The sequence below is a fragment of the Serinus canaria genome, chromosome 5 (assembly GCF_022539315.1).
Source record: "Serinus canaria isolate serCan28SL12 chromosome 5, serCan2020, whole genome shotgun sequence".
NCBI classification, from domain to species: Eukaryota; Metazoa; Chordata; class Aves; order Passeriformes; family Fringillidae; genus Serinus; species Serinus canaria.
In genome coordinates, this window is record NC_066319.1 from 30,044,980 (window position 1) to 30,072,320 (window position 27,341).

Below are 27,341 nucleotides of genomic sequence, written 5' to 3' on the forward strand. Positions count from 1 at the left end.
TATTTAAGTAACCTTACATTAAGAGCAAAAGAATGATTGTGCTGTGCTAGAAAAATGTTTATTGAGCTCTGGCTCTCTTATAGTGGCAAACAGTAGACATCTCAGTAATATGAAGACCAGCATGCAGTAATATTGCTAAGGAACTCTATGTTAGGACCCAATTTTTCAGAGCCCCCAAAGACCTGAAGAATTATTTATCCTTATCTTCTCCAATGCATGTTTCTTTCATCAAGTTCTTAAACATAAAACACTTAGTATCCACAGGACCATACCACAAGAAGCTACATGCTGTGTTGTATGCCAAGAACCATCTCCATGTGTTTGAGTACAACTACACTAAAATCCCCTTTTATTTGATGGTCCCTACTTCTTGCAGTGGAAGTTGGGCAGAGCAATGACCTTTCCAACCCAGGGCACAGTCCCATTACACCCAGGTCAGAGCAGAGCATGTCAGGATCAATCACAATCCAGTGGTCTGATTCTCACCCAGCTGGCCTTCAACATGGCCAGGCACTCCATGAAGGAGTGTCTTCATTTGCACACGCTTCCCACAATGCTGATGCAAGGAACTCTTTAATAGGCAATTATGAAAAACACTGGAAAGCAAAAAAAAAAAGCCCAACAACTATGGAGCTAGTACTGACTAATGTTCTTGAGCAGAGGGTTTTTAAAATTTATTTTAATGCTCTATGAACAATCATATAATTTGCAGAAGGGGTTGCAGAACCCATTCTTAAAGCTGGGGCTCCAGCACTAGAAGTAGCAGCAAGATCACTTTCCTGCATCACTGAAAAATCATCAGGAAACAGTATAGCAAATTGACAGCCTGTAACAAAATGATTATAGTCCAAGGGAGCCAGGAGAGCATAATTAGTATGCATGGTTTTTAATGCTGAACTAAAAGAATAATTATTTAAACACTAGAAATTTAAATTCCTTTTATTGATTTAGTTAAAATAAAGTTTGTGTCTTCTGTGATGTAAGAGAGGAAATTCTCACCTAGGAGTCCCAAACATGCTTTAAATTCTACAAATAAAGAGACCAAATGCATCAGGAGGAAGACTGTCTTCAGGGAAATCTAGAGGGTAATTAATCCTCAAAATCCATGACATGAAAAAGCAGAAACTTCATGAGACTCCAGATATGCAGCGGGCTAGGCACCATGGTTAGGGCTCCTACTGAAAATATCAAGGCAAAGCAACATGGATCACAGATGAAGCAGCATGTCTTAAAATGCTTTCTCCTTTGAGTTATCTACACTAGGAATTTACTCTTGCTAAGAGCATCATTAAGGAAAGAACTGCAGGTGAGAAACCACTAGGTGAACAAACTCTGACACAAGGTTACATTCAGTCCACATGTTCTGTAATCAACTTCACATCACTTCCAAGCAGCAAAGCTAAATGAAACATACGAAGCAAACACACAACACAAAGCCTCTTCACTCCCCAGAAGGAAACCAGTCCATTCCATACAATATTTCAAAGGAATTAACATTTTTCTCAGTCCTTCCAATACTTATCTCCATCCAGTGAGAAATGCTAGCTTACAGACAGGGAAAATAAATCCAAAAATATCCTGTTTGAATTGTAAAGTCAGGAAGAAAACTAGAGGAAGTATTTGACATCACCCAACAAAATCAGAAGTTTTCACTTAAACCAAAGCAGTATTCTGAGATTCAGATATTTAAGCAAATTTTGAGGAGGAATTTTAAAAAGCCAGTGCAGTGACTAGATTTTCTTTCCATGCATAACTTTTCAGCAGATAAAATGTATTACTAGTGCTTGAGAGAATGTGGCAGTTGAGTAGTAAAAAAAAGTAAGGTGGCACAAACAACATCAGAAGCAGTATCAGAATAAATTACAATAGGAGGAAGTATGAACCACAACTTCACCATGAAAAAATATGTACAAGAGATGATTTTGCTTATACAGTGATATGTTTCAGCAATGTTTGCTTTCCTCAACATAAAACTTTTGAAAGTTCGATTATCTTTTTTGTCTAGATATTATGAAAAGTATAATAATTATTTAGAAATAGTCTGCTTTTATTTTGATTTCTGATTAAGTAACGTGAAACTTTTTGTAAAAATTTTAGTGAAACTGGCCATCAGTCAGGCCGAGCAACAGTAACATAATTAAAATTATCTAGCCTCTCACCCATCAAGACCTTAAGCATGTGTTTAAAATGATGACGAGACAGCCACAAAGATATTACAGACACTGGCTTTAGTTTAGACATATGAGTCAGTTCACCACTAGTAAAGTATTTTAAGAACTGGCAGTATAAAGATAATAGTTAACACATATTTATATGAACATCCTTCCTGTCATTGTCTAAGACAGACCTTGTGAAGAAGAACAAAAAAAAAATAAATGAAAAATACAAGAAGTAAAAGACAACAACAAATCACCCAAGGATTTTAAGGAGAAGAGTAACAAAGGCATATGAAACACAACAGAAAAGCAGAAAATTATCACAAGATACAGAGAGCTCAGGGACAAGAAAGGGGTGAAATTTCACAGAGTAAAGGACAGCATTTTCAAGCTAATTGTTTGCAGAATTGCTTTTAGAATTTGCAATGCTTAAGCAACTGTTAGTGACATTTTTCAGGACTGATTTTTGATTAGTTTTTTTTTTTATTAGCTAAAGGAATTAAGAAAATTCCTCTTTCACCTAAAGAAGTGGAACAGTACATTTGGGAATATTTTTTTCTGGTTTAAGTGTTTTACAAAGACTGCTTTTACCATCAAGAGCTACTAAATGCCTATGAAAGACTCCTGCCTTTACTAACAAGGCAGATAGAGCATCTGCTGCTACAACAGAGATTCCTTTCCCTGCAGTGAAATTTTAAAGATTTCTTCTTCAAAAACAACAAGATGACTAATTAGGGAACTTCTCAGTACAAATGCTAAACAGAAAATGTTTATGCTCTTACAATGGTTAACACTTCACTGCCAATAGGGTGTAAAAAAAAAAACCCCAAAAATCCTTTACAAAACCAAAACTCAACCAAAAATCTGTTTAGCAAATGCAAGAGGAATCTTCTCTGCTGTGATTTTTAGCAACTAAGTTACACAACAAATGCATACTGGAGTTTAGTTCCAGGCCCTGAACAGAACATGGTTGGAGAGAGGCAGCTGTTCAGCATGACAGCTACCACAACACCCAAAGCAAGGCAATGAGCTACAGTAAGATACCCCACGAGGAGGCACACAATGCTCACTGAACACACATGCAAAAAACTTGGACAGTGACTCCACCTGGAATCAAACTGAGATGAAATCCACTTTAAAAAAAGACAGGAATACACAATTTGTGATTTTCCACATTTGTTACTCTAAAGAATCTGATAAAAAATCCCTCTGAACTGTGATGGCAGGACCACAAGCCAGTCAACTCTTCAAGTTATAACTTTAAGAATTTTCTCCTTAAAATGAGAAAACCAAAACCATTTGCAAGAGGTCTACATCTCTAGAGCTTTCTTTTTCGAAGGAAATAAAACTATAGCAAGGAAGCTTTGAAATAATGAAACTCAGATCTGCTGGATAAAACATATTAAAAGCAAAGGATTTGAAAATAAACTCATAGGCTGTGCCTTTGAGGGGATGGGATCTTCCTTTCAGATCTCCTCTCAGTTTGGCAACTGTCATCCACTTTCTGGACTGAAACAAGCATCGTGCAGTTCTTTGAGATATTCTGGAAATTCATCACATCTTAGCAGCCAAGCAAAGATTTGAGGTATTTTTCTGAGTCACACAGCTCACTCATTAGTGTGCAACTGTTCATTGCAATAAACAAATTGCTGTCAGCATTCTCAGATCTCCTGCAGCAAGCAAGTATGCAAGCATCCCACACATTGCTGGATTCTGAGCTGCACATTTATGAGGTTATCTTTTCATTTCAATCTAGCACAGCAAGACCCACTTCAATTCCACAACTATCCAGATGGGGCACTTAAGGACTTAAAAACAAACTATTTCAGTAATGAATAAAAACATACACACACAGCATCTCCCCACTGTCAGCAAATTCTGTCTAGGCATGAGGGGAGTCAAAACAAATGAGAATGTAATTATTCCTTAACTTTTGTAAGCTACTATTAATGGAATAATGCATTACAACAGAGATGATAAACTTTAATGAGGCATAAACACTGTTCACATAATATGCAGAACAGCAATATTTACTTCATCATAATTCTTTTCATGAGATGTTGGTAACTTAACACGAGTGCCCATAAACTTATTACTCAGAATTCACAGTTCACAGCACTAAAGTATCAATTGTTCTCTCCACTACAAAACAAATTTATTAGCAGAACTCAAATACCATAAAAAGCTTTCCAGAGTTGCTGATAAGATTCAAAATAAATAAACAAAAAATTCCTTTGATCTCCACTGTTTTGGAGTCAACCAAATGTCACCATAAAACAGTGCTGCAGTTAACAGATACTAGAACTGTTACAATTCTCAATGAAATATTTAACTGTTTTCCAAATGTCAATTTTGACTAGGGGAAAAAAAAGAAAAGAACACAAGGAATTTCCTTCTCTCTTAATGGGAATCATACTGTACCAAAACTCAGTAATTAACAAAACCAAACCAATACAATATAAAAACACAGTGTTGTTTGTTGTAAAACAGTATACTAAATTTTCCCCAATGAGAGACTCACTAGTTAAGGCTGCATTTTTTGAAAACTCTATTATACCTTCTACCAGCTCTTTGTGATACAATCTGCAGGCTTCACTGACCAACAGTTTTGCTGAAAATCCCCCAAAAAGAAAAGTTGTGCCTAATATCCAATGCACTTTGTACAGGATCAAAACAGCTATATTTCACAAATGAACACTCTGAGATGGTCAATTTGCATTTCAAGCACAAAAACATACCTGCTAAATTGAACAAGTCTGCAGACCAATAGGCTTACTTTCTAAATCCTGAAAGAATTTTTAATTTTTAGAATTCAGGTACCATTTGTGAGCCTAGGCATGGAGGCAAATGATACAGCCAAAAGAAAGATAGATTTTTTTTTTTTCTTCTTTAAAAATCAGCTTGCAATAAGGCTAAAAGTCAGATCATATTTTGGCTATCACCACGCACCCCCCCACCCCCCCAAATATCAGAAAAGCCTTACTCACCAGTCTTTTTGAAATAAAGCAACTAATACCACACATTTCTTAAGATAAAATGATGAAATACCATTTACAACTGATACTTATTATCTAAATTATCATTATTCTTACTGGAATCACCTTCTCTTTTACCTTACTGTTGTTATATTCTTTAAATTATTTCCTTTGGTCATTGTTTACTCCAGATCTCTATTGTGTATTTTATTGAAAATACTGCACAAGCAAGAAGGTTCTGTTCTTACTGTGTCTTGGTGGCCACCTTTGGCTCAATTCCAGCCTCCCCAATAGGAGCTGGGCCTGGTAAGCTCTGCAGGACCTTCTCAGCAGGGCAGGAGAGCTCAAAGGCAGCTAAAGGGAGAGTGTACATGCCTGTGGGGAGCTGAGATGGTGTCTGTAGCAGGTACACAGACTGGAAGACTTGCAAGAAAAGGCTGTTGAGGAATAGCCAAGAAGCACAGGGAAATAAAGTGCTTGTGCAACCATAGCCTCCAGCCTCCATCACAGCATGATTTCTTTACTAAGAATAGCTGAAGTGGGCAGAGCAAAGGCTTGTCTGTGATTCAGTGTGATTATGTGGCTCCTCAGACCCTCACCAATAACACTTAGGAAGGTGTGACCACTAAAACCACTCAGACCCTCCCAAGGTTATTGTTGCTGTACCTCCTGTCAGGGCGGCAAGAAAATGACCCTGCTGCCAACCAGGTCCAGGCACGAGCTTATGATAAATGAGCAGAACACAAGAAACTGTCACTACCTTGAAGTAGTACCATATAAATGTGAACTTCCCATGGCAACATCATCAGTAATACCAATTTGGGCACTCATGTGACTAAGCAATCAAGGAGAAGGTAATTAGGGGTGAATTGCTGCCTTGGAAGAAGCCTGGGTTAGAGAAAGATAGGTGTAAAAGTGGAATAGAGGGTCAGAAAACTGTAAAACCTGTATCAAGGCATGTAAATTACATGATCACTGCTGCCTGGGAACACACACTGGATGGCTCTGCCACAGCCTCTATCTGACAAACCAAACCACTGTCCACATGTTGTGCAACCTGCTTCTGCAGTCAGGAAGGAAGGAACAGGAGTTTTCCCTGTTTGGCAGGGTGGACCAAGCATCTTGACATCACTGTGTCATCATGCCATACCTCAGCCTGTCTACCCACTACATCCTAATGCTTCCAAGACCACACTCCCACTTTCCCAATCTTCTGCTTTAAGGACATCCTGAACAAGAAGTGACAGTTGTGTATTAACTGCACTCAGGGATTTTTCTTCCATGCATTTGTCTCATGATATCTCAAGGTAGCAGATGTAACATCACATGGCAAAAACATCAGGAATAAGATCTATACAAGAGCATCCTAAACCTCTAAGCAAGCAAGGTGAAACCAGCACAAGTGCTGATGAATGCAATGCACTACCCATACAGCAGACAGACTGAAACAATACTTTGTCCTTCAAACCTGTACAAATGCCAAGCCTACGTAAGAAACCTGTACTGGATTCCATGTATATGCTGTTGACAATCATCTATGGAAACTGACAACTGCTCTCCTGGGAGCACCAGTCCCGTAGTGCTGGAAATACAAATCCTCCTTATCTGTTTTGCATTCCACCTCTGCTATACTCTTCCTCCACAGAAAAATGGATATAAATATACCCTTTAAAAAATATTCCTCCTAAAAATAGTTATGAGCATTTATCTACAGATTGGTGAAATGGCCCAGCTGTACAGTCCAGCTTGCAAAAATAACTTCTGATATGGCGTGAAGGATCTTGACTAGTAGGTGAAAATAGAAGCATGATATTTAGAAACCAATTCTAGTATTCTGAGTAACATGGACTAACTTCAGGTTTTAGAAACTGCTAATTTAGACATTTAGAAATTGCTAGACATACAGCTAGGGCCTGAAAACTGTGCATAGACTGGTCAACTGGAATAAAGATGCAGAAAAGAGGCTGGTTGACCCTGTTTCTTACAAGTATTATAACTAGGGTGATTATATCCTCTACTAAACATCAAAAAAATTTCCCCTTTTAGTTTTGCTCCCTAGCTCCCCAGCTCCTCTCCCTGTCCATCACTGACAATACCAATACGAGCTTCATGTGCAATAACCCAGTCACTTGCTGGGCCAACAGACTTGAACAGAGTACTGTGGGTCAGGTTTCAGTCACACCAGCAGGAATGAAAACAGGCAAATGTCAGGAAAGAATGGGAGCCCTCTACCAGTCATTCAAATGTTTTAATACAGTGACATTAAGATTCATCTTTTCAGTTTCCCATTAATCATGCCAATCAACAAGATGTAAAAGTGAGTGTTCTCCTTTAAACTCCCCATGAATTTCACATTTCCTTCACTGCGTATTGTCACTACTCATCTCCATGGAAACAGTTGTGATGGGAAAGACTCACTGGTATATTGTATCACCAAGTGAATCAGACAAGACTAATTAAAGATAACTCTTTCTAAATATACTTACAGCCTGCAAACCCAGAATACTAAGAAAATATTTTCAAAATGGTTTTACAGGAAGAGTTTTATTAAAACTAGCAGGACTGTCTTATGGACAGATGCACAGGATTACAGTACCCCGATCAAAAACCTTCTTCACTTTAACCATAACAGTTCAAATCTCTTGCTGATATATAATGTCTTTATATCTAATATTTTAAATGGCAGTTAAGACCATTTAACCACTACAGATTTGTACAAAACTATTCATACAATGTATTTCGCAAACCTTCCACATACAATGACTCTCCTACATTTTTTTAATTTTTGAAGACATCCTATTATATTTATTACTAATAAAAAATGCAAAAATACTGTGAAACAAACTCATAAACAGAAAACAGGCCCTAGGTGTGATTACAAGAGAGAGCTGCCAAGAAGTGCCATCCATACAGACATCCTAGCTTTTCTCTTGGATACTTTCACAGCTACCTCACTGTAACCATTTACTTACAAATTCCTGTGGTTTTCATATAGATTCATAAAATTCATGAAATATGAAAGGGAATGAACTAAAAAAAAATAAAAATCACTATAGAAATCTCCTATTATACATTATCTCTTTTTCAGTTTAAGTAGTCACTCAGCATATTAAGGGTTTACTTAGGGATGAAAGATATTCCACAATTTCAAGCTGACAACCAATTCCCAAACAGCTTCATATGCATTCAGTTCATATTTTTATTTCCATAATAATTAAAATTAAATTTAAAAACAATTATAAATACAGATTTGGGGTTTTTTTTCTTTAATTAATATAAGCATTAATGTAGAGCAAGGAAAAAGTATCTTTACTTAAATTTAAAATGATATCAAAGTTACAAGACATTTCAAGGTCCAAAAGGAAATACATAAAGTTAGGAGACAGAGAAGGTGCCTAACACAAAGCACCTCTAATTAATGCAGCTTATTTCTTAACTGCAGCAGGACTTTGAAAACACCTCTTCAAACACAGGCCACTGTCTCTTCTGGAAAGGGCTTCCTACCTCAGGCACAGACCCAGCCTAAAGCAATGTACTGATCCCATATCCTGTGCTATCCTGAACTTAGCTCATCTGCCACTTTCTGCACCACATTTCACTGTACAACCTAAACATGACCTTACACACCTGTAGACATTTTTAAACACATCCTAAGAACACCAGGCATTTTAGATTAATGCGTTCATAGCAGCAAAATGAAAAGTCACCTCCAATTTAAATTATATGCTATCAAAAATACACATTTGTGCTTCATATTAATAAAGATGATACTACATAATACAGTATTTATCAAAAAATTATAGTATTTGGAATATGGCATATTCATCTGATGCAAGACTAAATTTTCATATCTACAGTTATATGATACAAATTCTGTGTAAATGGAAGCAAGTTGTTCAAGTAATAAATGTGCTTCAAATTTGACAGCCAGAAGAAAAGACTACTGTAAGATTATTTTTCCTGGTACTATGTCAGAAGGGATTTAAACCTTTTCTGCATGACTTACTGTCTTCTTCACTCAAAATTTAAATTCCATTAATTTAAATGGCTCTTTTTATCAGCTCAAATGCACTCCTTACAAATAATGCAACAAACATACAGTTATGCAAAATAAAATAGCTGATTTCATAACTGAAAAAAACTTCAAAGCAATTACCAATGACAAGTGCAACTATTTTGTTGCAACACCAGCATAAACAATCCTATTCAGAAACTTCTAAAAAACTAAGCATAGGTTATCTAAGCAAAAATGTGTCAAATTGCTAGGAAGATAGAGTTATTGAAAAGAAAATTAATACAACTGTATTTGAACAAAAAGACAATAGAATAACTGGCATCTTAAGTGCTGCCCATTCAATGCAAAACAGGGCATTCAGGAAGACAGAAAATTCATAAGCACACAAAGGAAATAAAGCAGAATGCAGTATGATATACATGGGCAAACTCTCACAGCCAGGAACCACTGTCCAAAAAGACAATCAATCCAAAAGTAGTTTGTTTTTCCTTGTAACAGTCTCAAAACTAACACAGGACATTTTGGCTTGATATGAGGCCTACATACTAATGTCCTACAAAAACATCAGGTTTGTGAAGAAGCAAAGAACCTTTCAACTTCAGAACACTTCTGCTGTCTTCTTAAGCACTTGTCATTGTGATAAAGCAACTTGTCCCAGTCACTATCAGGACTGGGACAAGTAAAGTAGAAAGATCTAAGATTTGATGAAATATGAAGATTTCATGTTCTTATTTAATATCAAATTATGACCAATAGTAGTTTTCCATGAGCTGCAAAATTAGCTCATTTAATTCTGATTTCTGTATTTTCTGACTTTTCTTAACATGAAGTATTGTGCATATTTACTATGTACTACAATTTAACATGAATGCATGGCTCAGAAGAGTTAGCCTATACTGTTAAACATGATGTTCTTAAAGAATATTAATTTCACAGTGAAATATGAGCACAAAAGAAAACAAACAAACAAACAAATAATTAAAAAAATATTAAAAAGAAACCAATCCCCAACTAATGAACAACAGTATGCAGAAAGCTGTTTATGACTTTGCTATCCTCCCAGAAGTCAACTATTTTGGGTGCTTATGCAAATGCATCATATTTCTAAGAAAATACTTAAAAGAATCATCTTTTGCTTGACAGAAGTATGAATCACATAAAAATTAAAGATCCTCTTCTTTGCAACCCTAATATTAATTTTTCCACATACCTTAAGCATTTTAATAAGAAATTCTCCTTGAAAAAGAAAATCCAAATTTTTTAATATAACTGAAATGCTAACACAAAAAAACCCCACCAAATCTACATTATTAGAAGCCATGCACAACACATAATAATGTACCACTCTATCTCTAAAAATGAGTCTCACCAACAGTTGCACTTGTAACATTTTTAGCTGTTCAGCAGTATTTGCAGGGCGTTCCATTTTTGGTAAACACTTGCATAAATCAACAGATTGAAAATCAGAAACAAGGAAGAAAAGTGGCAAATTCTAGTTAGATGGATCAGAAAAGATTTTAAAAAAAAAATTTCCCGCATATCCAGAAGTTTGAGATATACTACTATAACCACCAACTCATGGAGTTAATTTAGAAGACACAGCAGTGATTCTCAAGGAGAAGAAATGAAGCTTGACAGTAAATTGTTTCCTTCTCTCATCTTGAAAATCTAGTGCAGTTTGCCCACATAAGTACTCCCAAAGAGAACAGCAACTGCAGTAGGCCAGTGTAATGCCAAAAGCTGCAAAACATAACCATATTTTCATCTTATTGTTCATAGAGATCATGTAAGACCTTCAGGTCAGCATCTGCTTTTATTGCTTCATTTTACACAAGCAAAAAGGTTGTTCTGTGCTGTATCTTTCTTGATCCCTAACAGCTACAAGAACCATCACAATTTCTAGAACAGTCTTTTCCCCACACACAAAGCCTACATGCATTATGAGATAAAGACATTCTCATCATTAGGTGGTATCTCAAATTTTACAGTATGCAAGTTAGCACCAGCACCAATTCTCAAGAATTCTCTCTGTGCCAAAATTCTGACATCTGACATACCTACAGCTTACTTACAAAAAACAAGTAAAACCTAAATATAAATATATGTGTACACATAGACATTTACACAGACACAGAACCATAACAATAATACCTTACAAGTGACAATCTGGGACAAGTTTAATGATCCACAATCAAAGGATTTTGGTTATTTCAAACTTCAACTAAAGCTTTTTCCCTCACTTCTCAAAATCATGTAGAAATACAGACATAAATATAAGTACCTTCACCCTTCACAATTAATCCATATAGCAAGCTGTATTTATATTTGTTGCAGCCTCTTTTTTTAATAATCATGAATGACTCAATTGATAAGTTTCCAGCAAGGAAGACTTCCCATTACCAGTCAAGTAATATCCTGACAGTGGCAACCATTAAGCTTCTGTAGAAATACAGCAGATCACATCTACCTTGCAAATTCTTTTACTGCATTATCTGGGTACCTAAAGATACTAAGCCTATGTAGTATGAAAGCAAGTTTGTTTTGTATCTGTTGTCACACTTTGGTAAGATGATGCAAAAGCATGAAAAAAACCCCAAAACCACAGCCAAAATGTTGTGGTAGTCTTGCAGGTTGTGGGTCATTAATCTCTTTCAAAACTGCTTGAAACAAATTATTATTCTACATCCTCCTCATCCAAAACCTGTTTAATGTTACATATCTCAGTGAGAAAATACATACCAGAACAAGTACCTCAAAGAAGTAAAAATGCATATTTTAGCTGATGCCAACATATGCATGGCTTGCTCAAATAAAAAATTTACAGATTACAGGGAAGTAGAGATTAACAATTAAGAAGCTTAGCAAGGAAATAAAAAATTATGACAGTAAATAAATTACATAGGAAATAAGACTGACTGTCAAATCCCTCAATCCTGCTTTTGAAGTGGTTTAAGGGGAAAGAAATAATATCAACGTCCTCTTGAGACCATCCACCCCAAAAACTCTCATTTAATGAACCCCTATCATGGGCAAGGAATGGAGAGAAAATGGTACCCAAATGGGTGTTATTCAGGAGCAAATGTTTAATTTCCTTCATTCTTATAGAACAGGTACTACCAAACTGAAAGCACCTTTCAATTCTAGGGATCAGAGAGGTTCAAGGAAACAAAGCAGTGATGAAAGCTAGACACATGCTTGAAGGAAGCAACATAACATAACAAAATACTTTTTCCTCAAAGGACTCTTTGAACAAGGCAACAGTTTTAAAAAATCCCCTGGATCATGAAGTCATGAAGATTACGTGTTTCTACTTGAAACATTAGGGCATATCATGAGTGGAAAGAAGAAAAGGTGATAGGCATCACTAGCTGAACAAACAGCTAGAACAATTTCTAGAACATCAGACTAAAAAGGCGTATCTCAAAAGTGAATTTAGAAGAGTAGAAAGGAAATGTCTTAACATCAAAAAGTTTCCATGGGCTGCAGAGAGAAACACACGTGGGCTGCTATCTTTTGCTTTGGCAGATGTTCTCAAACATGAAGATGAAGTATTTAGTGTTTTGTGAAAAACCTGTTGAAGACAAATTTCTGGCACCAAGCATGAGGCAAAACTCAATTCATTTGCAATTTTTTATTACAGCTTCTGTTCTGCTTCAAAATTGCTTGTTTCTGATAAAAAGCTCTCCCGCCCAGCATGCTTATTTATGTGGAACACATATCCTTGAAAGAATCACCAAGTACCCAAAGTTTACACACAAGCATGTTCAGCAACTGTTTACACTTTTGTCCAATGGAACAGCTTATGAATATATTTTTCCCATTTACAGTGCAAAGATGATTTACCTTTGGTGGGCAGCCGAAGTGCCTTTCATTAAGATGAACAAGTTCGTCACACTTTCTGAGATTCTTACATACCACACATGTTCCTAGGATTCACCATCACTAATGAATGAGTGGGCATCATTGCACAGTGGAGGTTTTCAAATTAAATAATTATCTCAAGAGACACTTCACTTGTCTGTATTTCAGCTCTAAGAGGGAGACAATGTACCATATATTTAGACTAGGTTTTACAAGGTACACTTCTAAAATAAACTTCTCAATGATAACTGAGTACTTTTAATAATCTCAGTCCAACTTCCAAGTTTGGTACTATTGATCTACTGCTAATCATGTAGCCATATAATTTTCTACTGACTTTTCTATTTACTTTTATTTGCCATTTTTTAAAACTAGTGTTACCCCAAAGGGAAAACCAGAAGCCTATAAGAGCTATTTTAGGTTCTGAATAAGCAGTTTGTTTTAAACATATTTTTACTACTGTGCTTCAGCCTGTTGTATGCAGTCCTTATAACCTACAAAAGCCTAGAGGTGTCCTGACTGTACCTGTTCTACCAAAAGGGAGGAGATAAGTGGGGAAAAGACATCCATTATATACTAAGAGAGGCAACAGCCACTACAGACCATGTACCAATATACATATATGTATAATGAAGCATCAGTTCTCAGAACAATTCAAAAAGTAATTTTGATGCATCTTGGAACTTCCAGTTTATTTACAGGGCCATTTAGAGCAGCTAGGTATTGCCAGGTCACAAGCCTCCCAGGAATATTCCTCAAATACATAGAGAGGTAAGTAGGAAACAAAAGACACTAGAGAACAGAATTCCCTTCAAAGAGGTTATCTCTTCCTGTCAGATAATGCAGTTTCTAACATCTTTGCCAAGGTATTCATCTAGCAGAGTGGAAGAGACACTGGCATTGCAAATACATAGACACCCTTCTAGACGTGTTTTTCATGCCTACATTACCAAGGAAGATTCCACTCACTGATTAAGGCATTCAGGATGGTCAGGCACACACCAGATTGATGTGAAAGTTCTGTACCACAGAACTTAGTAATTTTCTCTCAAGATCTTTGTAGAAATATATGTCTTTTAAAACCTGATCAGATAAAGGAAGTTATTTGGAGCTTAAGGGTTTCCACAACAAGTTTTTTTTTGTCTGTTAGTGTCTTAGGTTGTAATGCAAGATGTAACCTAAAGTATGTATTCTATTACCATCAGTTAAAACCAGGTGGGGCAGTGTTCTTTACCTCTTCCACAACCCATCCTCCCTTCAGGAGATATCTTCTGTTAATGGGCCATTGAGTGTCACTGCATGACTGATAAAATTACATCATCCCATTGTGAGATGCTCCACCCAGGGGGAAGAGCCAGGCATTCCCACCTGGATATAATCTGAGGTTTGGAATGCCACAGGCAGCCTTTTTCTACTGGATTCCCAGAGGGAGACCAGGCCCATCTACTCCACCACTGGACCTTCAGAAGAAAACTATACCCTTCTATAGGATCACTGCTTCAACAGAACCACATCTGCTACTCCAGGAGGACTGCAGCCACCATTTAACTGGACTGCTACCAACACCCTGACTGACAGGGTGTCAGGCTGTATTCTAACTCCATCACTGTTTTTGTACTACTGCATTTTATTTTAATTTTCCTATTAAAATTGTAGTTCTGACTTGGGATCTCCCACTGGTTTGCTTTCAAACCCGTACAGTTAGTTTGAAGAAATGGCTTTCAAAGCCGAGGAGTAAAGTCATGAGTACACTTTGCAACTTAACTTTAGCAGAAATGTCAGCTTAGAGTGTCAAATTCTTGTCTCTTGCTCCCACCTTGACTGCCCCTTTTGCTGTGCCAACAGAACAATTTCTGCAGCAATTTTATAAACAACAGATAAGTCAAACACAATCATGAAACCATCAAAAAAAATCAGGAAGGATACACTAATCTTACTTACATTGCAGTTCCACAAACTGCTGTGCTGGCACAAACAGGGAGTTGGACCTGGTATACAAACACCCAGTAAAGGAGAGGGAGAACAGCAATTGCTACAAAAGGAAATGTCCTACTTTCCTGTTCAATCTCTCTGATTTCAATGCTGCTTTATCTTCCAGACAACTCTTTATCAAATTTCAAGCAAGAATGAATACATTTTAATATAATAAGTAATACAGGATACAGACAATAGTCCATAATCCTTGTAATTAGAAAAAAAACTTGAGTTATAAAACTGACTTTACCCACTGTGGGATATAAGAAGCAGGGTGTGATATTAAAATATGACTCAGTGACCCAGGGGATATTCTGTATAAGGTATGTCATGTATGCTTGGCAATTCAGAGCAGAAATACTAATCTTTATACCAACATTAACTGTGCCTGGTTCATATCCCTGTTGTACGATTTCTAGAAGCATTGCCATTAAAAAATTAGTCATGCCTCTGGAACAGTTTGCAGGTTGCAAAGACTAATTTACTATCTGTAATTAGAGCTTTGCCCATGTTATCAAGATGTAACACCAGGCACAGGAAAACGATACTGGAATAGGAAGCCTTACTTGTAAAGATCTCTGGAATAAAACAATCCACTTAGAATATTACATAAAAGAAAACAGCATCTGAAAAAACTGTAATTATTTCAGTAAAAAGTCAATCTAAACAAGTCAGAGAACATAGCAAAGGCCACTCTGGACTCTTCACAGCTCCTTTGAAAGTCTAACATCCAACAGCCACTCCTGTCTCTGCTCCTGTCAAGGTAATGTTCCACAAATCAGAAGCCCTTTTCTGTCCCTGCAAGCAATTTTAGTGAATGAAAAAGCAAAATATCTGGACTTGTCATGTAGTTTTTTTAACATTAGAAGTTGAGAAATGGACCTAAGGGAGTCTGTCTGCTGCAGAAGGCAAGTCTGGGAACTGCAATGTTTAAGCATATCGAGAACAGAACAAGACACAGGCAAAGCATAGCAACAATAAAGATGGTAGAAGCATGTCAGAGATAAAATTGAGTTATTTGATGGGGGTGGGGGGAGGTCCTTATTCAAAATTATTCATATCACAAAGGCAAATGCATATGTAACTGCAAATCATCCAATTATATACTACTAAAAATAAGACTTTCATCAGTAGAAAATTTAGTTGCCTGACCACAAGTATCAATAAATAGCTATTCAGCATAACAAACTCAATTTACAGGGGATTTAAGAACTTCTTTATAGCAAACTGTCTCCCTCAAAATAACTTTTTCTTTCGCTTAGCAAAACTGAAACTAGAACTCTCTCACAGCTTGTCCCTTGAGGACTACATATATGACCATCTTTCATACTGCATGAAAGAAATTTTCAAATCAACACTTAGGTCTTTTTTTCTCACAGAAAATGCGTACAGGTATCACTAGTGGGATTTAAGCAGTAGAGGATACTGAGGAAGGAAAAATTCAACAAAAATCCTATGTTAAGAAAAAAAATAATTACTACTACTGCTGATGACTGTAAAGTTATGTTTAAATAACCTCTCTGCTGGAAAGAAGATCAAAGGAGTTGTGTTGTTAGAGTCATTTTTGAAAAACAGCACACTTTTAGCATTCTTAATTTGCTTCCACATAATATATCTTCTGGCCATGTAAACCTTAGGAGCACTGTTAAATTTCTGGTTGGGCAGATCTTGTTTTTGTCTATCTATTCTTATGTCTAGAAAACATCAATTGATCCAAGACTCCCCTGTCCATTACTGGCAGATAGGACCAAACAAATACAAGAGCTTCAGTTCAGCCTAATGAAAGCCTCTAGTGCTCTTACATCCAAAGTATGCTTGTTTTATGGGTGCTTCAGGCATGGGCAGGGAGTAGGCAATAGTCAAAACAGGAACACAAAGTCCACTTTGGAAAACAAAGTTCTAGCTGCTTACTGTTATGTTCTACAAAGACAAATCAATAGTAAATATTCCACTTCTTTTAATGGATTAATAACAGTCATGTGTAAGGGGAGGACTTGGGATTTTAAGATCACACATATCTATTCTTAGAAAGATTAAGTATGGAAGCCATTGATCCTGAAAGAGAATTCAATAGTTGAAGAAAGAATATTTAGATTTTATTAAGGGGCATTAATACACTGCCACTTAAAGCTGAAACCTCCTCCATAATGTCTTTTTCTCAACCACCATGTTTTTAAATCTACTGATAATTGGTACAACTCAGCTCAAACAGTAAGTTTGGACTTCTAGCCTACAGAGGTAAAATGATGTTCATGACTGACTAAAAATACAAGTGTAAGAAGCTGCTTAAAACATCCTTTCCAAGCCCTTCACATTGATAGGAGTAGGAAGGTTTACTGTGGATATTTTTCCGAATGAATCCCTTTTGCTTTGTCACAATTTGTTTAATTATAGACAAGCCATATAAAAACACTAAGCCACATAGACTCCATTAACAAAGCAAATCCTAAAAACATTCTCCCCTCTGCTCTTCACAGTAATTTGAAATGTGCTTATCCACACAGTTAGGGATAGGATGCTCTCTTTCTACAAGATAACAAGAGTAGAACATACAAAAAGAAAGAGGCAACAAAGGAGGGGAATAAAAGCGTCACTCACTGACAAGACTCAGGACAACTGGTTTTGCTGAACATAAATGACAACAAGAAAATATCCTATGGGTATTGTTAGTGAGAAAGGAAGTTCAGGAAAACAAGATTCTTCTGGTGGATGGGTAAAAACAGCCCAGTGATAGTGATGCAGAAAAGACTGAAATGTCTCATTTTCTCCTGTTCCATACAGACAAAGCCTGCTCCCAAATAACTGCAGGTATTGACAGGGTTTGGGAAAGGGCAGGGAAACTAACACTATGGGACCAACAGTTATGGAATACTTAGTGTGCTGTATTCAGACCCTTGGGGCTAGAAGGCATTCACCTAAGGTAGCTGAAAAGATTGGCCAATGTGATTATGAGATTGCTAACAGCTACCAAAAATTTTAACAGTTGAGGTTTTTGAAGGGTCCTAAGGCTTCAAAAAAGTCCCTAAAAAAGGTGAAGAGACCCACAGAACAGGCCAGACAACCTGAACTACAAAGTACCAAAGAAGCCCACATGGAGCATGCCCTCCTAGAGTCAATTGTCAAACACAAAATGGACAATAAAGTAACCAGAAACAGACAAAATTGTTTTACCAAGGTCAGATTACCAACCTGACTGCCTACTTTAATGATATGACTGCTTAGGTAGCTAAGGAAAAAACTATGGATTTCATGTAACCAAATCTCAGGTTTTTTAGTACCATCTTATACAGTATTGTCTGGAAGCTGAGAAGAACAGAGTGTGAAAGTAAACTGTTAGGTTAAAAATGAGGCATTCTGCCTAGATCAAAAAGCAACAATAAATGAGTCAATATTCACTTAGCAGCTTGTAAAGACCAGAATACCAAAGAGGTTAATACTGGGGCCCAAATGGTTGATTTTAAATTGTGTTGTGGTTTTTTTAATTTTTTTTTTTTTTTCTTAAATCAGCACCCTGAACGATGTGACAGCTTACACACCTAGAAATTTGTAGAGGGCACTGCAGAGCTTCAACCCAGAGAACCCAAGAACCGGAGGACTAAGCAAAATAAGAAGGGTCTGCCCAACAGATCCAGGCAAGTTACTGTTCCTTCCTACTCTGCATCTGGAACAGTGTGCTCAGTGTTGGGTCTCTAGCTGAAGAGTAATTTTGAAAAATTAGAGAGGGTCTAGCAGAAACCATCAAGATGATCGGGGCCCAGAGCAAATGCACAAAGACACATTTTGGGAGGTAAACTTAGTAACCTGGCAAAGATGGAGATAAAATGCTACCTAGTAGCAACTCAAAACTATCCAAAGTGTAATTCCAAATTATTGCAACAGCAATAAAAATGTGGCTTGGCTATTCAGATTGAGAACAAGACCTCCAGAGGTTCTATCCAAACAATTTCTATGATTCCATATGACAGCTCATTGTTCTACAAATTCTAGAGACAACGATGACTCATTTGTTAAGACAGGCAAAATTTTCATTTCTACAAACGTAAACTTGGGTTTAGTTACATTAAAAACCCTCCCATTATTAAAGAACTCAGTCATCCTAAGTAAATATCCTAACAACGTTTGAGCTCAGGAGACTTCAAAGAGATTTTTTTAAAAGCAAAGAAGCACATTTGTTACTTGTTGAGTCCTTATATGTGTCCTGGTTTCACCTGGGATAGAGTTACTTTTCCTCTTAGTAGCTGCTACAGTGCTGGGGTTTTGATTTAGAACAAAAATATAATGTCAATAACTCACTGATGTTTTAGTTGTTGCTAAGTAGTGTTACTCTAAATCGAGGATTTTTCAGTTTCCTATGTTCTGCCAGTGAGGAGATTCAAAACAGCTGAGAGGGAGCAAAGCCGGGGACAGCTGACCCAAACTGGCTCATTGAAGCTCATGCCCAGTATATGAATTAGGGGGAATCATTTGGGACAGGCTGATCACTACTGGGGGACAGGCTGGGCATCAGTATTGTGCAACACTTGCACAACAACATTGCACTGTATTGCGCAACACTTGCTTTTCTCGTTTTATTCCACTTGGAATAAACAGGACTTTACTCCAACTGTCCTATTGGGACAAATAATATAGGAGTCTTAATGGGGGTGGGAGGGGGTTGAGATTTAACAGCAATAGTTTATCAGAGTAGGCCTTAGAGAGAAGCCAAGTAGGAACTATCATGGCATAGATTGTCCTTTTCTTGTCTTTGTGTTTTGTTTTGGGAGGATTGACAGTTGGATCCAATCCTTAACCTTATTACAGGGTAATGGTTTTGGTGATGGTCTCTGCTGCAGGGTCAGGTGGTTTTTCAGTTTAGTCTCCTTTGTATTGTTAGCATTACTTACGGGGGTTTTCGGTGGGATATTGTTAATTCTTGGGTGGGTTTTGTTACTTCTTGTCTATTTAGCCATAATTAGTCCTAATTAGTATTATTTTATTTTATTTTGGTTCAGTTATTAACTTGCTCTTACCTCAATCCATAAGGTTGTTTGCGTTTTTTTTCAGATTCTGCTCCCTACAGCAGGGAAAAAGGAGGGGAAAGAGAGTGAGCAGCTGCATGGCTACTTTGTTGCTGACTCAGGTTAAACACTAAGGTACTTCACTAAATAGAAAAACTTGAGATCTGCAAGAAATATTAATACTTTCTGCTACAGAATGACCATATTCCACTGAGACCTTTTCATAATCATTGACCTTAAAATTGCTTTAAAAACATGCAAAACATGTTGCAGCAAAAAAGTGTAAGTTCATTAAAAACAGAGAAGTTACTCAGCACATTTACGTGGGCTTTTCCATAATTTAGAGGAAACAACTGCTATATTTTAGAAGAATTTGCTTAGACTCAAATCATTGGTGAGTATTGTGTCAACTGCTCAGAGGGACAACTGTCAAGAGATCTGAAAAAAAGGCATTATTGCATTTGTGAAGCAACAAGGCATGTTCCTTTACCCTGAAAAGCCACTGAAAACAGCATGCAATTCTGTCTTCAGAACTCCAGCAAAGCTGAAGGAATAAAGCGACAAAAATGTACAAGTGTCATCTATTTTTTTCTTCTGGACAGTATTATATCATTGCCTCCTACCATCTTTAAACTATTTTCATATATGCCTTTACAATTTTTATCCAAAAAATTGCCACTTCAAAAATCTAAAACGTGCCAAAGGCATTACAAGAAAATTTTTACTTTTAACACAAGTACATGTCTCAAAACTCTTATGATATCATCTCTCAGACTAAATCTAAAATTTTATGTAGAACTCTAAAACTCTGAGCAGAAAACAGCCTGTGTTTTTTTAAACCAAAGCCTTTCATCTGACTGCACACTCTAGACCTCTTCCATGCATTCAAGTTGTCCATGGCAGCACTACCCCACAACGGTAAAAAAAAAACCCAGCAAAATAAACCCAAACCTTTAAAATAGGCTATAAAGCAAAATGAATGTTATCTGTTCAGCCAGTCACTTGCATAGAAGAACTGCAAGCTGCAATTCTTCTTGAAAAGCATTAGCTCCCTTTCACAAAACTACCTACAGCCTGCCAAATTTAGGATGGCAAAATTTCTTACAAAGAACCAGACCAACTTCATTATTACTGATGAGGAAAACATACCTTGACAACAGGCTGAATTAATGGGATTCTTGAGAGCAATGTTCAAGTAAAAACGTTGGAGTTTTTTTTGATAAAATGTATATTTTGAAAATACTTAAACCTCATGCCCATTGAATAACTGCTATCTACTATAAATTTTTCTTTCCCATGCCTAGAGATCAAAACTGTAGTAGAATGATGGTTATACACAGCACAGGAAGCTTATATTGCCAAAATCTCAAGGCCAAGATTGGAAGCAGGAGAATGGGCATCAAGAATACTGCCAATCCATCTATTACTAAACTGGCAAGAATTTCTACTACTTGATGAAAATAAAATGGAACTCTTTTACCTCCTTGCCAAAATTAGGGTGAAGTCTATAGCAGAAGGCAAGAAGCCAGTATTTACAGATGGCCAATGTGCTGGGCAACCCCGTTCTGGTTGAGATCTGCATATTCCTGCACAACCCTATCAAAGAGTGATGCTACAGATGGACTAAATAAGCCAAGGTCTACCCTAGAGTTCTGAAATGCAGAGCTAAAACAAATATAGTAGTTCAGGTTATTATTTATTAACAGGTATTTTAGATGACATAACCTGTAAGGGGCTGGGATTGCTGAAGACACAGTATGCACACACCAGCTGACACCACAGGCCTTTCTGCCAGATCCCACTGGGTCAAATGCCTCATCAGCATTTCACACCTTGGACAGTTATGGCACAGATTCTGCCCTCATCTCTAATGGCAAAAGAATGCATGGAAGATACAGGTGGCATCTTCCTTCTGGCATCCTTCATTGTCACAATACATTCTCACACTGCCTGCACCTTTTTCTCCACTTTTATTGAAAATAATTTTATATTCAAATAAAATCTTTCATTTGGGAAATATAGTTCCCAACTTTAACTTCTCTAGCTCTTCTGCCCAGAAGAATATTTCCCAAACAAAAGATAAGATATAAGAGCCCAGAATATTTTCTGGTTTTTACTCCTGATTTTTGACCCTGATATGTGACACTGTTTCTAAAAACTCTTGTATACTTTTAACTCATAAATATTAATGAATATAACTGCTATTAATACCAATCATAAGTAAGTAGCACAGCTTGACAGCAGAGTAACACTGTATGAGAAATCAGGGTACTAAATAAATAAGACAAAAGAGTTTACAAATAGCTACTGAAGTATTTTCAGACCTTTATCTAATTCTCAGTAGCTTTTAAACATCAACAAAATCCTAGTGTAAGTTGTCTGCAGGTAATATTACACCTTCATTATTTGCATTGAATTCAGATGTATGTCTGTGATAATCTGAAACTGAACTTTATTTACCATTTAGGGTGCAAAATATGCTGGCTGTTTGCTCTGTAGTCCTGCAATGCACATCACTTGCATGCTCTGACCAGATAATTACACAGGCAAACACGTGCTGTTCCTTGCACTCTGCCAACTGTATTTGCTTGTTCCCTTCACCACTTAAAGCACAATCCTGTGAAGACTTACATATTCATTTCCACTGAGAGCAGCAACACGTTTAATTGAAGTTAATGGGAAAATTCACAACAAAATGCTAAATATGTGTAAGTAGTAAGTCTTCACAAAGCTCTTCTATCCCTAAATTTAGAACATTTAAGCAGCATTTTTTCTAGTGTAAATATACTTACAACAGTATTTAAGCATCTGTAAAACAAATTAGACTTTGAGAATGCCTCCTAATAATTCTGAATATGACTTGCATTGCAACAGTAGTTGGTGATCCCAAGGAAGATTAGGATTTGCAGTCTGAAAAACAGACAACACAAAGGCAATTAAGCAAAAAGGGTTGCATTACATAAAGACTGAATAAAGAGTGTGATGTTTTGCATTCCTATTAATTTCAATGTGACAATGCTAATTAGAAGATACTGCTGCAAGGAGCTTAGAAACTAACATATTAACATTCACCATTCAATTTCTCCCAAGTCCTTGCATTCTATTTCTGTCTTTGGCACCAAGTATCCAGCCTATTCTTACAGAAAAATACCTCCAGTGATTCAGACAATCCTAGGAAAGTGAACCTCATTCACAACTAAAGACTAAAGAAATACAACTATCTTCAACCTAATCTGTTAGACAATTTCTCCCTAACCCCAAATTAATAACCCTGATCTTAAAACTAAGATTACTAGTAAGGCCACGTAGCTCTTAGTATCATTAAGAACAATGGGAAAATCTCAGTTTTAGTGGGAATCAATATGAAATGTATTTTACAGGGTAAGAAAGTGTTTTCAAAATCTCAAAGAAATCAGTAGAATCCCTAAGTATTTAACATTTGCCAAATTATTTTTTTCATACTTGGGCAGCTCTATCTGCTAATTTCCATAAAATTATGAAAAAATAAACGTGGCATATGCTACCTTGAGTCTAAATATGGCAAGCAAAGTCTTCTTACAGCTACTGTAAAAAAATTAATTGATCACTACTACATAGTAGAACTTTAAAGACTAGAAGTACAAATTTTATTCAAGTATAGGTTAATTTTAAAGACATTGCAATGATATGTATAATTAAAACTACTAACCCATAATTTCATTTATGCCTCCTGCAACTTGACATATGAGAAGCAATAAATAGTACAGAAGCTGGTTTCTATTATATTATGTTACCATCACTGCCTGCAGAGCTGATTCCTACATGATTCTGTTTGTAAACGCCTCTACTGAGAAGTCTGATAATTTATTCCTAAACTTTTCTAATTACTAACTGACTATGAAGAACAAAGACTTTGCTTCTTATTGCAGGACACTTTAATTTCTCAAAGAGCCATTTGAAGCATTCTGAAAATGCAAATTTATATCATATGTCTCATATTGAAAGCATCATGAGATATTTGAAAAACGCTCCAGCAGACTGAGTGAATTAACCTCAAAAAAAGCTGTATCAACCCTTCCCCAATACACTAGCAGATATGCTAAAAGTATACTAGTTTCTTCTATAGCTTCTCAAGTGTGATCAATGCAGAATCCAGACTTCTTGGCCTAAAGTTACTATAATTACCATAAATAGTCCCTTAAAAAACCAATCAAGCACTTCCTTTCAGAGTTCTGTTACTTCAGTATTAGTAATTCTTGCTAAAAACCTTCAAGGTGAAATAATCTAATGTTTAAAAAAACCAAAAAACAACAAAACAACACCCCCAAACATACTTAACTTTTACATAATAGATTTTTTTTTCAACCACTACTTTTACGTCTTGATCAGCTACTGACCCCACCAACACTGATAAACTTTCAGCTCCCTGATATCATGAACATTAGTTATTATTAGGTGTTATGGCTTTAGCAAGTTCATTCTCAACAGTCTTTTTTGGGCTTGCCCTCTTACTTTTGCATTTAACTTGACAGCCTCTCTGATCTATTCTCCCACTCTGCATTACATCCTTTTATCATGAACAACTTCCTCTCTCCTGAAGTTTCAAAGTGTCACCTTTAATTTCTGGCCTGCTGATACTGTATCAAAGCCCAGGCAAACAGAGGAGTACTCTGCAGTCCTTGCAGAGTAGCGCTTATGATGGCGACTTGCCAGTTCCATTCTGGGGGAAGCGGGAGCGCTCCACACCTTCACAGCTTGGTTTTCACAGAACAGAAATGCAGGTACACAGGCTACATGGGAGATGCAAGGCACAGTAATGGCCTTCTGATCTAGATAAAAAGCAACACTAATATATTGCACCATTTGAAGAAGCTAGAGGTCAGCCAATTGAAGCCTTTTCTTTTGCAGCCCACATTCCAGTTCTGAGTCTCATACAATGACTTTAAACAGATTGCACAGCATCACAAACCATTCAGCTGCTCTTTCTTACTTCCCTTTAGCTAACTGCCTCAATTTATATATGCTCAGTATGACTTTTGGTTTTTTTTCCCTCTTAAGCAAGCTGAACTTGACTAAAAATTACAGAGGACACCTTCTGTAATTAGCAGACCCTAATTAAAATATTATTTCTCCTCGTACAGTTCATCCAACTGCTTCTTCCTAGAAGCACTCACTTAAAGCATCTTGATCTTTGCATTCTGCACCAACACGATCTTAACTCAGACTGCATGGTAATGACCCAATTTCTTTTTACAACTACTTTTTCTGCATGTTTCCCCCAAGAGTAATTGTAGAGGCTGAGGGAGAGGATGTGGGTGAAATGGGACATTATTGTTTAGGCTGATGTTGATATAACTTGAGTAAAGTAGAAAACATCATCACTCATTTAATGTTATGAACTCCTATAACACTTTTTAGAACTCAGAAGAGTTTTTTTAGAGTATCTTCTACACAGAATATGACATTATGAATAGCACATTAAGCAGCTTGTTGACATTTGCCAGCTGTCACTCAGTCTTTACCTTTAACCATGGACATTGCACGGAAAATAACAGTTGAGCGTTATTTACAAAAATAAACTGTTTTCCACAGAAAAAAAAGCTTTTCATAGAAACAAGAAGAGTATAATAAGAAATTCATACAAATCTTGAGTCATTATTTATAAGTTTTAAAGTGCAACCTGTAGAAAGCAAAAAATTGTCAGCAGTTTTGTATTTTGGCAACTTCAAGAAAAACATGCAGAACAAATTGTGCAAGGAGACATGAGAGCTAGAACACATGAAGTATAGGCCTGGATTTATGCATTAAGTTTCTGTAAAATAATAAAAACAAAAAGAGCATCCAATCCCCTAGCATGGTTTATAATGCTTTACTGCCCAGTCATAGAGCAAACCCAATATTTAGTTTTGGAGGAAAAAAAGTTCAGCTGCTTACTTTCACCTGACTTGTGCTGGAGTACCCAATGAAATTTTTACTAAGAACCTTTCTTTTTTAAATTTAATTGTCACCACTTGTGCAGAGACCTCCTTGCCTCTTCCTTCATGGTGTAATGTCTTCTCATTTACAACCTATTGTTCTTTCTCATTTTACATTGCAAGCTGATGAGATGCATTCAGTTTTGGTCACATATCTTTTGACAGTATTGTCCTGCAACTCAACATCCTGTTCTAAAATAATGATTAACAGAATGTGTCACAGCAATCAAGAGCTTAGCAGGACTGAAATAGGCAAGCCATTACTATGAAAAAGCAAAGCAAAAAACTATATAACATATTGAACTCACACACTTACATCCTTCACCAATTTATTGTACTTCAGAAGAATGTTTTTTCTGGATGTGAACTGGCAGTAAGTTTGAAACATTTTGTACTAGTCACTGTCCACTAGTAAATTATGAAAAATATTTATATGGCTTAAATGATGTCCCAACAAAAAGAAAGCATATTTGAATCCTCTGTGTTTCTACATTCAGTACAGTTCATTCAGTAAACTGAATTTCCATGGGTGATGGAATAAATGAAGTGCCATTTGTCTGCGAAGGGATGAACTTGCACAGAAGTCCTTTCCTTGCTGGATACAATTTTCAATACTGCTATTCCTCTGTCAAATTTGATTGAAAATAACCAAAGAGCTCAAAAAATAAGGCAACAGTTCCCACTTGCAAAAGCCTCTTCCATAGGAAACACAAGCTGAAAAAAAGAAAGACATGCTGCTAAGTAGACAAATAGCAAGATTTTTCACAAATATATACATTAATATTTACATCTAAGGCTCCCTTATTGATCAAAACATTACCTATGATATACTATTAAATGAAATTATGGCTACAAAAGTGTTACAATTATAGAACTATAAATATGTTATGTAAAGAACTATTGACTAAAAAAATCCTGAAAATAGATGTCTTATTTATGTTTTAATAAGAGGCTAAACTGAGACACGAGAAAGGGAAAAGTAAAAATACTAAGCAACTAACCCTAATGCCTATTACAACATGGTAAAATACAATATTGATTCTAGTCTGAGACAGTACTGTAATTACATTTTCCTACTGGACACCAAGAAAAGAAAAAATAAGACCCTGAACCCTTCTAGTCTAAATGGAGAAACAGAAAATGTGTCACATGCACGTTAAACTATGACAGGACCATCCAATGAAGAAATGACTTATATTATTCAATTTTTTCAGATCCAAAAAAGAGGGAGACTTCTCAGAAGGCAATACTCTCTTTCACATTAAAAAACTGTACATACAAGAACTGACTTCTTGACAGTTTGACTGAGATACAATGGAATCAGACAACATTATTGTTAACTCACATTCAGGCAACCAATTCAAGAGGCACAGGTTAAGCTGACCTCACCAAGATTCCCTAGTTCCTGG

At 36.5% G+C, this 27,341-nt stretch overlaps 1 protein-coding gene across 20 annotated transcripts in view; it reads right to left on the minus strand.

Moving 5' to 3' along the window:
• The window catches only part of GPHN (gephyrin), a 271,212-nt gene that overhangs the window by 221,596 nt on the left and 22,275 nt on the right, over positions 1 to 27,341 (minus strand). For 8 of the 20 annotated variants that reach the window (XM_050975929.1, XM_050975926.1, XM_050975928.1 and 5 more), the window contains 3 exons: positions 26,249 to 26,646; positions 22,771 to 22,888; positions 19,991 to 20,034 (listed from right to left, as the gene is read on the minus strand). The exons of 10 other annotated variants lie outside the window; for them this stretch is intronic. The gene's annotated coding sequence lies outside the window, so the exon portion shown is untranslated. The remainder of the gene's footprint in view (positions 1 to 19,990; positions 20,035 to 22,770; positions 22,889 to 26,248; positions 26,647 to 27,341) is intronic. 2 more of the 20 variants (XM_050975930.1, XM_050975931.1) reach the window with 2 other exon arrangements.